The 17,681-nt window shown below is 36.8% G+C and overlaps 1 long non-coding RNA gene across 1 annotated transcript; it reads left to right on the top strand.

The window, feature by feature from the left end:
- Positions 1-4,813: 4,813 nt before the first annotated feature.
- Positions 4,814-8,325, top strand: LOC141627107 (uncharacterized). Its single transcript, XR_012536669.1, has 3 exons — positions 4,814-5,091; positions 7,439-7,882; positions 7,987-8,325. It is a non-coding gene; the product is annotated as an uncharacterized LOC141627107 (long non-coding RNA).
- Positions 8,326-17,681: the final 9,356 nt, after the last annotated feature.

Genomic DNA, 17,681 nt, shown 5'->3' with positions numbered 1-17,681 from the left:
AGTAATTCGCTCTCAATTGCGAATAACCATCGTGGAGTGAGTGAAGAATACGGTCGATAACAATATTCTCGCTGATGTTGATTAAAGGTCTCGGTTTCTCGACATTCTCAATCATGCCGAGAATGTGTGGGCTAACCGGTTGGCCCTTCTGGAGTCTCGCATCAAAGAAGCGAGTGGTATGCTCATAGGTCACGATTCTCGGTGCTTTCGAGAATTCCTTAGTGAGCGTGGTGAAAATCTTGTTTGCACCATGGGCTATGAAGCGTTTCGGCAAATTGGGTTCCATTGCAAAAATAAGTACGTTCTTTACCGCACCCGCTTCTAAAGCGAAATCGTTATACTTGTCGATCTCGTTTATTCCAGCCGTGGGGCCTGGTTTTAACGGCATGGGCTCAGCAGATATCGAGCTTTCCGTCCAGCGGCAGCATTCCGTAATGCCGCCTCCCCGGTCCGCGAAGTTGGATCCGTCATTCTTGATCGAGTAGACCGATTCATCCGACTCATGAAGATCCTAAGCCAGGACTCACGGTCCAATGTGGCACTTGGCATTGGGTTATCACTTGAACCAGCCATTTGTTGTTTAGCAGTTTAATACGTGATCTACACTGAAAAAGAAGAAAAACAAAACGAAATAAGCAACTCATCGAGGTGATTTAAGTCTATTTTAAAATTCATTTTAAACATGTAGACTCTTGCACTTGCATAATTGATCTCCCTCAAGAATGATACAAGTGATCCCAAGACTCAATTTCAGTAAATTGATAAGCCAACTGTTTAGCTAATTCTTCCGGAAGAACTCTTGGTCGATAGATTTCGTAAATCCTATCTATAGTCCACCATGATCACAGGATCGTACGAGTGACCATAGTGTTGAGATAAAATAGGTCAATTGGTTCCAACTTACCCGACGTAGAAGGGGTCATAGTATGCCTACCGACGAAGAAGGGACTCATTGGAGTTTGACCTATAAAGACCGTTCTCAATTTTAGTTTATACGAGGAAGATCCCATCAACTAAATTATAATTCATTTTAAGTGAACGAATAACTAGCGTCTGTCGTGAATGAATTTATTTGGATGATGGCTTAAAACGTGTGACATGAGAATGTCAATGAAAACTAACTCGTGACCTCTATATGTGTCAGTTTTCATGCAATAATTAGGTGGTTTGGTTTTTAGGCGGAAAATGATGCAAATTATCGTAACAATGAATAAATAAAGTAATGCAAAACGTAAATAAAAATTTCCTAGTGTGGCCTATCCTAGTAAAAGAACATAATACAACTTTGGAATCCACCGTTGGACCCGAAAAGCTTGTCTTGATGTTCCATCTTGATCCAAGTAGCGGGAGTGAGCATCTGGTCTCCATCTTTGGTCTTCTCAAAAATTACAAAATATAAACCTATTTACAATCTAATTAAAACTGTAATTACAAGTGAAAAATCCAAAACGGAGATACAAGATCTCAAAATACAACCAAGACCGTGTTCCATCATTACGGTAACACGTTCTACTAAGGCCACACTAAGTTACAACCGTTTGTAAAAATTAAATACGTAATTAAAAGGCATTCACGGCATTCATAAATTAACGATAAATAAAAATGCATCAACTAAAAACAAATTCATTCGTGACATAATTCCGTAATTATGTTAAATTTATCCAAACCACCTTTTAATGATTAAAATTCATGTGATAAAACCGCTTCTATCATTTAATTTTAATCCATTATAATCCGTCATTTTAAAGACGCTTTAAAACAACTATATGGTACGTGAGTGAATCAATTCACTATTAAGCGAGTGTACTATATCCGTATAAAGTACATATCTAAGCCAAAAGAAAATTTAAATCAAAAGAAACAAATTTTCAAAGCTGTTAAAGATGAAATCCTCGATCCAGGGACACAAGTGCTCGATCGAGGAACAAAGGGCTCGATCGATCGAATCGCAAGTCGATCGAGGGGTATGCATCAGGAGTACTCGATCGACTAACTTTGTAGGTCGATCGAGTACCTATATCAACAAATCTGCTTTCGATCGAGTACGAGGACAACTCGATCGAGCAGAGGGGTTTTGAAAGCAGGTCGATCGAGTACGGCAAGGACTCGATCGAGCAAAAGGTTTTGGAACAGGGTCGATCGAGTACAGCAGGGACTCGATCGAGCAAAAAAATATACAGAAAAGCCACTCGATCGATTGAAAACTTGGTCGATCGAGTGCAAAAGTCTCTGGAAAATTCAAAACCCTCGTGAAAACATATTTCAAGACAAAATCAATTGCAAATTCGATCAAAAAAGCATTAAAACAAATTTGACAATTGACAAAACATGACATATTGTTATAATCTCTGTATAAAACAACAATATGCAAAAACCAAATCGAAAAAGAACATGAAATTACCGTGTAATACATGACACGGTTTTAAAAAAACGCCGTGTATACTAGGCACGGTTTTCAAAGCGAGTAAAATCATCGTTTCAAAACGCGTTTTATGAAAAACACATGAAAAATTCACGTGGCCTCGCTCTGATACCACTTGTGGGTTAATATCCGTATACTACCCTTTAAATTTAGGACTATAACGTAAATTTAAACATGTGATTATAGTCATAAAACATAAATACAATAGAAACGATAAGGAACAAGAAATAACCTCGGGTCCTTATGATGCACGGCGTAAAGAGAGAAATCAAACGAGATTCCCTCCTAATTGTTGCACCCAAGACTTGTCCGAGATATGCCCTTGGCTAGATGGTGTTCTCCGATTGCCTTGCAATATTGGGAGAACCGATGTGAGGTTTTCGAGATGTGAGATCTAGGTTTGAGAGAAACTGTCTCCAAAACCCTAAAATTTTTACAAATGTTTTGATTAGGTCGGAAGGGAGGAGAAACCCTCCCTTTTGTTCCCTCTCACTCGGCCGGCCATGGGCTACCTAGGGAAGTGGGCTTCCACTTCCTTTTAGTCTTGGCTCATGGTCAGTTCGCAAAATCGCTAAAATGTATATGACGCGGTCTGATTATAAACTGTTATCGGTTATCGGAAATTAAGGCATCAGCTAATAATACGGGTTAGCTGAATTATTAATACGTGTCCGACAAAACAGTATTGTATAATTATATTCAATATACATTTAATTAAATATAAAACGCTTATATTTAATTTTACGAATTAACTGGTTAATTCGCCTTAGCCCATGATATTTAATCCGTATTAAATATAATATCTCAACATCACATATTTGACTAATTACTAGTCAAATAACTCGGACTAATCCTTGGTTAGTCAATATTGGCATCTACATGACAAGTATTTTCATACCGTCACATCTCTCGAACGTATCCTATAGGTGTGACTTTTAGGGACCAGTTGATCACCGCCATCTGTATGACAATAACGTCAAACTTATCTAGCAAGCCAACCGTTATTGATAAACGTGGATCAACTGATAATAATACCAAAGTATGCCCTTTGATCCTTTTAGAGGTTTATAAGTCCTTGCACTAACTGTTAAGGACACCAACCCCAACAAGCTCCCACTTGTCCGTACAAGTGTATGTGCAATGACGTTATCCGCACTAACTGGAGGACACAAGCTCCAACACATATGAACCTCCTGCAGGACCCGCAAGTAGATTTATGTACGCTAAACCCTTTACGTGCATCATTCACAATCTCCCGTATACAGAGGATGGGCATGGAAAGGCTATACTCTTGTATAGCCTTGACTGGCTAATAGGTTTGATTCGGTTAACCGGATTGAATTGGTTCAAACTATCTACCCGGACAATGATTCACATGATGGCTTCGGGCGGTGCGCCCTCATCGAGTTTGGCGGGGGTGAGGAGCGGGAATGCTTTCGTCAGGCTCGCAAACTTGAGCGGGCATTCTATAACAATGACTCTTTGATACTCTGGTTTGATCACGATGATCAGCGGGTAGGCACATATTTATGGGTTGCGAATGAATCTGACCGTCTCCTACTACTTCCGATTCTGCACCGCCAAGGTCGCATTGCCGAGCAAGGGACAGTGTTGTTGGAATGGGACAACTGTTGGGAAATGTGTCCTCAACAATAGTGCGATCATATGATTCAAATATCATTATTAAATCTCATTTTAAAGAATACATTTGGGAAGTATTTTTACTGTCAACTGGTCCACACATATCGGTAATGATTGGCTGACTAGAGTTTGACATTACTGTCGTGCGACGGTGGTGATCAGTTGATCCCCTAGGTCATACCTATAGGGCAACACTCTTAATTGATTATTTAATTAATCGTATAATGTTGCGAGTTAATTAAATTACTTGAAAATTGACGGACGATTTTGGAAGTAAAATTTACGTGTCTCATATAGATAAGATACGGTCTGAGTATTCGAATTGTATCTTTACTCAGATGAAATTATTGTTTAAGGAAACAATTGAAATTGAATGAATAATTATAAATACAAGTTGTTGTGATTTATAATTGGTAAAATATTTTGGTACAAGTAATTATGAATTACTAAGTCAATTTTTGTATATGACGTATTTTTATTAATACGTTGATTTTTAATATGTTAAAAATACATAACAAATTTATGTGACATATGACATGTAACATATTGACAAATTGACAAATGTAATATGGAATCCATATTATCAATAGTACCAAACATAGAAGAGAATAAAAAAAAAAAAAAAAACCCTCTACCTTCTCCACTTACACGGTTTCAAAGGAGGAATTCCAAGGGGTTTCTTTTCTTATTCTTTTGCCAATATTTTGCCTATTTATATATGCTATCATCATTCAATTAACATGCTGAAAAGAAGGAAGTTTTAGCATACAAAAACTCTTCCTATCCTCTTCACTAAACCGTGACATTAGTCACAATGGTGACCAAAAATTTTGGTTCAATTTTCTCACAAAATTAGTATTATCTAGTCTTCATAATATTGGTTTTAATTAAGAGAAAGCTTTGGGTATAAAGCCTTGGGAGAGATCCTATACTTGGGTCTTGGGTTCTTTGTTCTTCCATTTAAGGGATAGCTCAAGAACAAAAGAGAAGGAGAACTCTTTTGTGCCCATATATACCGATATTGCAATGTAAGGACATGATTTCTCCTCTATTTTATCTTTTGTTTGCATGCATAAGATCATTAGTTAATTTTATGACAAATTAAATTATACATATATGAGTATGTTGTTAGGTATAAAGATATACCTTTCCTTCAATTGGTATCAGAGCTTGGTTGTTTGCATGCAAATCGGTTATAGTTTTTCCGAGTTATACGATTAACATATAAAACTTGTAAATTTGTGTTATTATGATATATCACGAAATTAATTCATGCATGATAAGTTTCTGATCCTAAAATGATTTTTAGAATTTTTGGTTAATTTACGGATTTTACTGTTCATAATATATAATATTGGCATTAAAATGTGATTTTTATGATAAAAATGCCATTTTTGGACGAAAATTAGCTAAACTTCGAATTTTCCAGTTCTTTTTGGATATGTTTTCACATATATTATTATTAGATGATCTGGAAATTTTCATAATTTTATGAGTTGTTATGCTCGAAAAATGAATTTTTTATTATTAAATTCGGATTTAAGTGAAAAAATAGGTTAATATGAGTTAAATTTCGATTCTGGTCATATAAATTTAGTATGTTGTCACATGCAATTTTACAAGATGTGTGTAAAATAATTGGCTATATTGAAGTCTTTATGCATGATTTATGGATTTTTGAAGAAAAATAGCATAAATAGTGACTTAATTAGTGAAAATTGCTAAAACATACTCTATGACTAAGGAAAAACGTCACATGTTGCTCTTTATTATCTTTTTCAGATCTAAAATTGAAAAGTTGATGAAAATAATTTTTCTCATGATTTTATGATTATTTTGTTTAAATCGATAAAACCGCAACATTGTTTTTCCTGATAATTTTCGAAATTTTTAACCTAAGTTTTTGAACATTATGAGTGTCATGGTATTTTTCCAGAATGTTCATGAGTTTAAATTTCAAATTTTGAATTTATTTGAAATTTTTATGATTTATTTGAAGTTTATAGCTTATTTTATAATTTTAAAGTCCATTATGAACAAATATGAGTTAATTATGGTCAAATTATTAGTGAAGACTAAATTTTGAGTCCTAAACAGTTAGGGTAATTAACTTATGCATAAATATGAATTTATGTATTTTTGGTGATTGTAAAATGTTGAATCACGCAAATCCGTAAAAACCGAGTAATATATGATATTGGCAAATTTAAAGGCGATTTAGCATAAAATTGGGCATGTTCATACATATTATAATGCTGCATATTTCAATTGTTGAATGTCTTTTATTTATATAATTTTTGAATTATGTAATTTTGCTTAGTATGGCCTTAGTTTTAATTGGTATTACCCGAAATGAATGGGAATATCGATTCGGTTGTAATTTTTAATGTGATCTCGTATCACCGTCTTGTAATTTAATAGATTTATTTTATTATAGTTACAAATGTATAATATGAATTATGTAATTCATTATGTAATTTTAATTCATTCCGGAGTTCCTAAAGACGGATTTCCTAAAGATGGCGATACATAAAGACGGTGTTACCTCGAGATGCGGGCCACAACCGAAGTTCAAGGGACCAATGGAGTTGGTTTCCGAATATGTAATAGTTAAACAGTTTTCTATTTCTAGGAAGGCCATACTAGGATTTTTTTTATATGTTTTGCATTTTATTATATGTCGCATGCATCGCTAAATCGCCATAACTAAAACATGCATTGTCGTTCTTATCGAGTCCCTCGACCGTGTCAATTACAATTATCGTAGTTCACCGCTTTAGTTCACTTAAAACGTGATAGATAATAAATTGGCATGACCTCTCGCTAAAACAATTAATTGAGACATAGCCTTACCAAATAGTAGAAACCATGAAAACCTATTTCGCGAGGGAGTGCACTCGGCCCTACCGGGGTACAAACCTTGTTACGTAGGGGAAGTGGGTGATGAGTGTTAATCCACCGAGTTCATGTCAATGAAGGTTTCATCGGCCATACCGTGCCTAAGTTGATGTGGATTTGGATCATGGACACATTTATTCGAAATTTGGATTGAACTCAACAAAAGTTTTTCGATAAGGGTTTCATCGGCCATACCGTGCCCTTGTCGGATGTGTTTTGGGCTATAGATAATTATTAGAGTAATTTTATCGACCAAGAGTTCTAAAAGTAGAATCGATTAAACGTTAATCTACCGAGTTATATTGATGAGGGTTTCATCGGCCATACCGTGCCTAAGTTAATATGAATTTGGGTCTTGGAATCATTTATAATAGTTGGGTAGAGGTCACTATATAAATGTTCATATCTTGTTAATTAATTTACAAGTATGATTTAAAAAGACAAATGTTAATATTTCCTTTTCCTCCGTAATTGTAGTGCATTACAATGAATCCTTTGACGCTACCGCACCGATAACTATTGAGTCATACCATAATGTTTTTGACGACGTTTGCTCCAAAAATGATTTCGACACAACTAGAGAAATTCATTGTGGGATAGGTTCGGATGGAAACCTTAACTTCATCACTTCTTCTAAACCACCCACTACTACCAGATCTCGTATGAGCACGTCTCAGGAAGACTACCTCACACAATCTGTAGGATCTTTATCTCAGGAAGATAAAGATGCCAAAGCTAGTGGGAGCTCAAGCAATCAAGCTCTTGCTTCAAAGGGCAAAAGGTTCAAAAAGAAGGGAAGGAAAATCAAAAACTTCAGGCAAGTTAATGATGAGTGCCATTATTGCTATGGCATGGGACATTGGCTTAGGAATTGTCCCGTATATTTGCGAAATATAAGGGAAGGAGTTATCACTCCAAAAGGTAAAATTCCTAAGGAAATTTATGTTATTGATATAAATTATACTTCCACTACGACATGGGTACTGGATACCGGTTGTGGTTCTCACCTTTGTAATCATTTACAGGGTTTAAGAGATGTGGAAAGGCTTAGCAAGGGAGATGTGGATCTTCGCCTTGGAAATGGAGCTCGAGTAGCGGCCGAATCCAAAGGAACTTATGTTCTAGCTTTGCCTAATGGATTTGAGTTGTATTTGCATAATTGTTATTATGTGCCTACACTCTCTAAAAACATTATCTCAATCGCCATGCTGGACATGGACGGTTTTTGTTTTGTCATTAAGAACAATCGTTGTACTATATCGAGGAACGACTTGGTTATAGGCCAAGCTTCCTCTATAAATGGCATTTACATTTTAGAGACCTCAAATCCGACTAATGATATTTATAACATTCAGTCAAAGAAACTCAAATCAAGTGACCCAAGTGAAGCGTTCATTTGGCATTGTCGATTAGGTCACATAAACGAGAATCGCATCAAAAGATTAATTTCGAGTAATGTGATTACACCATTTGATTATCAATCATATGGTACATGCGAATATTGCCTCTTTGGGCAAAATGACTCGTAATCCTTTTAGTGGTAAAGGGACACGAGCTAGTGAACTATTGGGACTCATACACACCGATGTATGTGGACCAATGAGTATCACTGCTCGTGGTAATTATGACTACTTTATAACCTTCACCGATGACTTGAGTAGACATGGGTATGTCTATTTAATGAAACATAAGAGTGAAGCGTTTGAGAAATTCAAGGAATTTCAAAACAGAGTAGAGAACCAATTAGACAAAAAGATAAAAGCACTGCGTTCCGATCGTGGTGGAGAATATCTTAGCCTTGAATTCGATTCACACTTGAAAGGTTGTGGTATTATATCACAACTTTCTCCACCTGGAACACCACAACTCAATGGTGTTGCCGAAAGGAGAAATCGAACTCTACTTGATATGGTTCGATCCATGATGAGTCAAACCGAGTTACCGAACTCGTTTTGGGGATTTGCGATTCAAACCGCAATTAGATCTTTGAACAATAGTCCCACTAAATCCACCGAAAAGACTCCATATGAGATGTGGACGGGAAAGGTTCCCAATATATCCTATATGAGGATTTGGGGATGTGATGCTTACGTCAAAACTAAGAATGACAACAAGCTTGCCCCAAGATCGGAAAAATGCACCTTTGTAGGTTACCCCTCGGATTCTCGAGGATACTACTTCTACAAACCTCAAGAAAACAAAGTGTTTGTGTCTTGCGAGGCTGTCTTCTTAGAAAGTCAATTTATTTCTAAGAGACAGAGTGGGAGAAATTTTGAACTTGACGAAGTTCAAGAGCCACAAACCGAGAAAGAGACGCAAGAAGATGTTCCTTCGTCGTCTAACACGGTTGTACCTCCTCCACTAAGAAGAACGAGTCGTGTTATACGCCATCCCGATCGATATGTGGGACTTATCGAAGAAGATGGAACGCTCGATGTGTTGCTTTTGGAAAGTGACGAACCCGCCACCTACAAGGCCGCAATCTCTAGTCCTAATTCTTCCTTATGGCTAGGAGCCATGCAATCCGAAATGGATTCTATGCTAGAAAACCAAGTTTGGGACTTGGTAGATTTGCCTAAAGGGGAAAGACCCCTTCAATGCAAATGGATATTCAAAATCAAGAATGGCATAGAAGGACATGATGATGTCTACAAAGCTAGGCTAGTGGCAAAAGGATTTACCCAAGTCCAAGGTCTCCATTATGATGAGACCTTCGCCCCCGTAGCCATGCTAAGATCCATACGGATTTTGTTAGCGATTGCCGCATTTCATGATTATGAAATATGGCAAATGGATGTCAAAACCGCTTTTCTAAATGGGCATTTAGAAGAGGAGGTGTACATGATACAACCCGAAGGTTTTGTCGATTCTAAAAATCCTAACAAGGTGTGCAAGCTTAAAAGATCCATTTATGGTCTTAAGCAAGCATCAAGAAGTTGGAATCATCGATTTAATCATGTGATAAAAGAGAATGGTTTCACTCGAAGTGTTGAGGAACCATGTTTATACATGAAATTCAATGGGAGCAATGTTGTGTTCCTAATCTTGTATGTAGATGACATACTACTCATTGGAAATGATATTCCAATGTTGTCTTCAGTTAAGAAGTGGTTAGGTAACCATTTCCAAATGAAGGATTTAGGAGAAGCACAACGCATATTAGGTATCCGGATCCATAGAGATAGATCCAAGAGGATATTGGCACTAAGTCAAGAGTCTTATGTTGATAAGATCCTTCGACGATTCAGCATGGAAAATTCCAAAAGAGGTTTGGTACCTATGGTAACCGGGACGTTATTGAGCAAGACTCAATCTCCCTCCAAACCCCATGATGTTGAACGCATGAATGAGATCCCTTATGCTTCCGCCGTAGGATCTATCATGTATGCCATGATATGCACACGTCCTGATGTCTCATATGCTTTGAGTATGACGAGTAGATATCAAGGAAATCCAGGTGAGAGTCACTGGATTGCCGTCAAAAACATCCTTAAGTACTTGAGAAGAACTAAGGACTCTATCCTAGTGTTTGGAGGAAACACTGAGTTACGTGTTACTGGATACACGGACTCAAGTTTTCAAACAGATAGAGATGACATGAAATCACAAGCTGGTTTCGTTTTTATGCTCAATGGTGGTGCCGTAAGCTGGAGAAGCTTCAAAGAAGTCAGAATCCGCGGATTCTACAACGGAGGTGAGTACATTGCAAAGCATCGAGGTCTGCTAAGGAAGCTATGTGGATCAAGCAATTCACGGAAGGTCTAAAAGTAGTACCTACCGCCAATGATCCGATCACTCTCTATTGTGATAATAGTGGGACGATCTTCCAAGCTAAAGAGCCAAAGTCTAGTAATAAATCTAGACACGTACTTAGAAAATTTCATGTAATAAGAGATTTCATAGAAAGAAAGGAAATTGCGATTTGTAAGGTTGGGACGGATGACAATATATCCGATCCGCTCACCAAGCCTTTATCGCAGGCTAAACATGATGGACATATGACGTCCATGGGACTTAAACGTTTACCAAGTCTATGTTAGATTTTGAAATGAAATAAAAGTGTTGTTTTTGTTCATGTTCATAATCACATTTGTCTTTTATCTTAAATTAATACCTTGTTACATCCAAACGGGTTGTGATGACAATTGAACCCCGTTAAAGTGAACACGGATTAACATAGTATTTGCCCATAGTCACTTGTATGAGGTGACGTCTCGAAGTGACTAGAGTGTGATGCGATTGATGGCAAGTTCAAGTGCCATACAGTCATGTGAGATGACTAGTCGATCACATAGGCAGATTGTTAGGAACACCTTGTCGGGCCTAATGACCGCTTATAGAGTTCTGGCAAATTTATATAGCCTGGTCGTGGCGAGAGCTGCTATAGTATTCAAATGAGTCAATTCTTTTGACTAAAGACTATTCACCTAAGATGGCACAGTTTCAGATTAACTTTGATTTGTGTTACTACGACCTTCGTAAATGGGGTCAAATGGGCATATTTTGGGTTATGATGGCTGTGGCTAGTCGAAGGGAATGAGTGCGATAGGAATTGTCCACCCCTTTGTCAGGGTTATAACAATATCTCAGGGCCACTCGAGGAGTAATGAACTGGAAATGCGTGGCCACGCTCGGAATGTATCCATGGTGGATAAATCCGGTCAATCAGTTATTCTCCAGATCGAGGAAACCACTCACGATATGATCACTTGCAAGTACGACCTGAAAGACACCTTGCATTGAGTGGGAGATAGTAATAGGACAAGAGAATTGGTGACGCACACTTGTCGAGGACAAGTGGGAGATTGTTGGGAAATGTGTCCTCAACAATAGTGCGATCATATGATTCAAATATCATTATTAAATCTCATTTTAAAGAATACATTTGGGAAGTATTTTTACTGTCAACTGGTCCACACATATCGGTAATGATTGGCTGACTAGAGTTTGACATTACTGTCGTGCGACGGTGGTGATCAGTTGATCCCCTAGGTCATACCTATAGGGCAACACTCTTAATTGATTATTTAATTAATCGTATAATGTTGCGAGTTAATTAAATTACTTGAAAATTGACGGACGATTTTGGAAGTAAAATTTACGTGTCTCATATAGATAAGATACGGTCTGAGTATTCGAATTGTATCTTTACTCAGATGAAATTATTGTTTAAGGAAACAATTGAAATTGAATGAATAATTATAAATACAAGTTGTTGTGATTTATAATTGGTAAAATATTTTGGTACAAGTAATTATGAATTACTAAGTCAATTTTTGTATATGACGTATTTTTATTAATACGTTGATTTTTAATATGTTAAAAATACATAACAAATTTATGTGACATATGACATGTAACATATTGACAAATTGACAAATGTAATATGGAATCCATATTATCAATAGTACCAAACATAGAAGAGAATAAAAAAAAAAAAAAAAACCCTCTACCTTCTCCACTTACACGGTTTCAAAGGAGGAATTCCAAGGGGTTTCTTTTCTTATTCTTTTGCCAATATTTTGCCTATTTATATATGCTATCATCATTCAATTAACATGCTGAAAAGAAGGAAGTTTTAGCATACAAAAACTCTTCCTATCCTCTTCACTAAACCGTGACATTAGTCACAATGGTGACCAAAAATTTTGGTTCAATTTTCTCACAAAATTAGTATTATCTAGTCTTCATAATATTGGTTTTAATTAAGAGAAAGCTTTGGGTATAAAGCCTTGGGAGAGATCCTATACTTGGGTCTTGGGTTCTTTGTTCTTCCATTTAAGGGATAGCTCAAGAACAAAAGAGAAGGAGAACTCTTTTGTGCCCATATATACCGATATTGCAATGTAAGGACATGATTTCTCCTCTATTTTATCTTTTGTTTGCATGCATAAGATCATTAGTTAATTTTATGACAAATTAAATTATACATATATGAGTATGTTGTTAGGTATAAAGATATACCTTTCCTTCAACAACAACTGTGTGGATTAGGTTGAAGGTGAAAGAGACATATATGGTGATATTGTCTCTGAATTCCAGAGGATGGGGTAACAAAAAACATACTCCCTCCATTCAACTCCACACTACACATTTGCTTTTTCACGTTTGTCAACGCTTGTTTTATGCGATTTTTTTTCTTTCGCTTGATATTTTAATGTACTCCTAAAAACCTAAGTCATTATAATAAAATTTTGATATTTTTCTGGTGATATTGTCTCTGAATTACATAGGATGAGGTAACAAAAAACGTAACAAAAAACATAAATAATTAAACTTTAATTCAAACCACCACCATAATCCAAATACAACTTACAATGCTAGATAATAATTAAAGACTTGACTATTAGAATCTGATTAAGTATTAGGATACTCATTATGAATTTCGGTATAGATCAAGTGGTAGATCGGCCCTTCATTATCACCGGGAAGCGCAGGTGGAATGGCCTCTCTCTCCCATGACATAGGCACGGTGGCAAGAATGTGATGCCTCCTGCAATGTTTCAGCAGATGATGATCAAGATGAGTCGCAACCCATAGATAAGGGCCTTGTTGCTTATCATCCGAATAGAAGTCCTCTTTCCCCGCATCTTCCCCCCCAAATCTAGCCCCTAATTTTCTTGCCTGACGAAAACTATCATGGCAGTTGGCTTCGTCAAACACGATAAAAGCGAAGCCTACAAAACCTTGCTTGTTTGTAGACACAGGGTACACTTTTTTAACCGCGGTGAAACCGGAGTCATGAAGCATTTGCGTCAACCACCCAAAATTAGGGTTTAAACCCTTTCCATTCACACCATAATGAACAGGGAGATCATGGAGAATATAAATAAAAGGCTGTGCGTAACGAGAATGTGATTGTAGCTCCGATACACCAGCCATATTTTTTTTAGAGAGAAATTTAGAAAGAAATTAAAGAGTAAATGTTTGAAATTTAGAATTTGACCTAAAACATTGTGAAGACATATTTATAGAATTATTTTGGCCAAACTGAATATTATTGGTCAAATTGAATATTTATTAAAGTTCTGATAAAGTTTTGAATGCAGTAGTCAAACTGAAAAATCTAATCAAATACTGACAACGGTTGAATTGAAAAACCGTTATTTCATAATAGAAAATAATAATGGTTACAAAAAATCCGTAGCTATAACATAACAACGGGTAACAAAAACCATTGTTGGTGTTAATTTAGCAACGGTTTTCGAAATGTCGATATCTTAAACTGGTAATGGTTTTCTAACAACCGTTGATAATAGTGATTCTATAACGAGTTTTTGGAAACCGTTAAAAGTTTTTGACAACGGTTTGTTAAGCAGTCGTTGTCAAATTATAATAACAACGGTTTTCGAGGGAAATCGTTATTCCTATTAGCGCGGTCTAGGTTTTCGCCAATATTTGAAAAACGGTAATCTAAGTATCGTTATTAAATGCAATAAATCGTTGTGATACGCTCCTTATTGATTGCCAGCTTTGGCGTAGTGAATTATTGAGGAAAGATTAAGAGGTTCTTACAAAATTAAGGAAAGTAGTGTCTCACCATATTACACCAGGAAAAAGGTCTAGCCTTCTATAACCAAAGATGAATCCAAGGTAAATGGAAAGATTGACATCAAAATTCAACAAAAGATTACAACTTTCACCCAAATACTAAGTTCTCTTCTCATACAAGTTTTTGAGATTATTCAATAATAAGATGATTTTTTAGATCTTCAAAACATGAACTATATATAGGGCTGCACCCTCATCTAGGTTAAACATGGTTTTGGGCTTCAACCAAAATGATTAAGGACGGTGGATCAATTCTTCAAGGCCGAGGAGGACGCAGGCTGCGTCATCCACCGCAGGCCTGCGTCATACGACGCAGGCTGCGTCCTGGACTGATCTCCGCTCCAAAATTGTTCTTCCTTTTCACGATCTCTTCATCACTTAGCCTCCACGCCTTTCACCAAGGGATGTTAACTCCTATATTAGCTCGTGTATAGTCGTGTTCACTTGATTGCTTGCTTACACTCTTACGAGTGTGGCTAGAGGCTCTTGCTCGGGATTCCGGACTCTCCTCTCAAAACAATGCTCCACACATACATTTAAGCTCATTAATCACGAAAATCAATGGGACGGGAAGACTAACTCATTATTCCGACAAAAAGACCCTTAAATTGAACAAACTAGGCCTAATAAGGCCTTATTGACTCGACACTTTTGACTCTATCAAGACATAATGGAGACACTTGAGTTGGCATTTGAGTATGTTTATATTAATCTAGTTATAAGGATTCCATGACTATTTAAATTGATCAAAAGAAGGTTTCCTGCTTTGATCTATATAGCTTAGCTTGGGTGCACGCTCTGTGAGTTTGCCGTCTAAATTTCATCCCATCAGCGAACCAACAGCACACAAGTTGTACTGAGAAAGTATGATACCCAGCAGGGTTAGATACCCATAATTGAATATCAAGAGAGAGGTCGTTATCCTCAAGAGTTCTAGTGTCAATTAATACGAAGATGCAGCCAAATCTACAGCGAGTAAGCAACTTAGTCCTGCAGATAAGCAAAAACTTAGAATTTTGGAGCATTGACATCACCTGAAAAAATAGAATATGATAGAAGCATTAGAAGTTCAACTCGGAAACTGACTGAATGTTTTCGATTTGAAGCTTTGTTTGCTTTAAATCATCTTTGTTGAGATCCTTATTTTTGAGGTATGGCTCTTTGATTTGATTGGAAAGTGAAGAAGTTTCTTCTGAAGACCTTATTCGTTCGTACTAACCCTATATCTGACACTCAACTCAAGTGGTCGGCTAAGCATCAGTGATGAAAATGGCACCCTTTCTGGCATTCAAGTAATTACAAATACCCTGCTGTCAATGGACCGGCTTCTGATAAGGTACCTGCTTATAAACCTCATACTGATATACCCACTTTAGATATCGAAGATAAAGAGAACAGAAACAGAACACCCTTGGGTACCACCACCCCATTGGTCTCAACATAGACTTTATCTAAAGGTCCTTGGTTCAAAAGTCCAGGTTCCCTCAAGCCAACAATCCCCATCGTCATAAATCCAAGCAGTGTTGGATGAATCTCTTATGCTTCTTGACATCTGCAGCACATCAAGAGATCTACAGGTACAATCGAAAGACCAGGTTCAAGACATCCAATTCGTGCTCCGCAGAAGGTGAAGTGGTGAACTAGACATCACTAGTGAAGTCACTGAATACCTCAAGGCAAGAAAGACCATCAAGAAAATCGTCAAGAAGTGCTTGAAAAATATCAAGGACTCTGACAAGTGTAACGAGACAAATGTGTCCGAGTACTTTATGATCGATGTTCAGGGAATAACGGTGGATATCTTTACGTCCTTGTTGACTTACATAAGTGGTACAAAATCGCAATCTAGGAAAACTTGGTCAATGGTCAGCAAATTAATTCAGAAGAATCACTGGCACAAACTAGCGGATTTGATGTTGTTGACGCTACTCTGAAAGAAAACAAGAGTTCACATCGACATTATCAGGAACCAAATGGTGATATTGGACTCTGAAATTGAACAACTCGAGGAAGTATTAGAATGTTTATTTAGGCCTTTGGTTAAGACGAGAGCGATTCTTCTTAATTAGCAATTCAATCGATTGGTAATTTCAAGGTTTTTTAGGTATGATTGTATCACTATCTTGCTATTTATCTTCATGCATTTTGGTTTCTGGTTCCCTCAAAAGGGAATTTAATTTATGGTTTATTTTAATTATCGATTCTTTGGTCGCTTTTGTATTACTCCGTATTGTTTTCAAATTTTTGGAATAATATTAATGTATGTTTTGATAAATCAAACTAATTGAGTAATTTGGTATTGCATATATACATTGGAGACGATTACTACTTGCAATTTGGTTACAACTGCTTTAATTATGAAGTTCGTAGCCAAATGTAACCCTTGGAATTAATTGATGATGTTTTATTCCAATTATTAAGTGGTAAAATTCTTTAACTTAGTAAGATAAATATCTCAGGTTATTCATGTTTCTTTCAGGTTGTTTTATGAGGCTGTTTTAATTATGAATTTTGTAGTCAATTTTGAAGTACTTGTTGACTTCATATTCGCATCACAGAGATGCATCATTTCGTCAGCCGTCATCCTAATTGAATGAGTAGTATATATTTTCTTCCCAAAAACTAGCAATGTGTCCTCTTTCCGCTGCCAATGTTCTCATCTATCAAGATTCTCTCCCTGTTAAACATTTCTTAACAATCTCCTGTAAGTTTTTCTCCCTATTTAATTTTTTTTATTTATTTGAAGGATCATAATGCCATCTTGCCATAGTGGTGCTTCATACCAGTTCCCGTTGTCGAGTTCTCTGCATTCAAGTAGATAGCATATTATTCAAATCCTTTCACAATTTATTACAACTGTATACCACTTTAGACATTATTTCATTCATTGCTCACTAAATCAAATCCCGGTTTCTTTCGATCTCTGTCATATATTTGTCGGGTTATTCATTGCTCTGTGAGGTCGTGGGACTCCATTATTGCTGAGGTCCTGGCGCAAGGTACAAAAATCCGAGTGGGAGCGGGGTCTAAAATCCGGTTCTGGGAAGATAAGTGGCTCGGGGAATCATCTCTCAAGGATCGGTTTCTGCGTTTGTTTAGTGTCTCCAACCAGAAAAACGAGTACATTGCGGACCTGGATTGTTGGCAGGTTGACGTGTGGCAATGGCAG

This window comes from Silene latifolia, chromosome Y, assembly GCF_048544455.1.
Source record: "Silene latifolia isolate original U9 population chromosome Y, ASM4854445v1, whole genome shotgun sequence".
Lineage (NCBI taxonomy): Eukaryota > Viridiplantae > Streptophyta > Magnoliopsida > Caryophyllales > Caryophyllaceae > Silene > Silene latifolia.
Note: the sequence above shows the minus strand (reverse complement) of the source record. Positions and strands in the feature narration are given on the sequence as shown.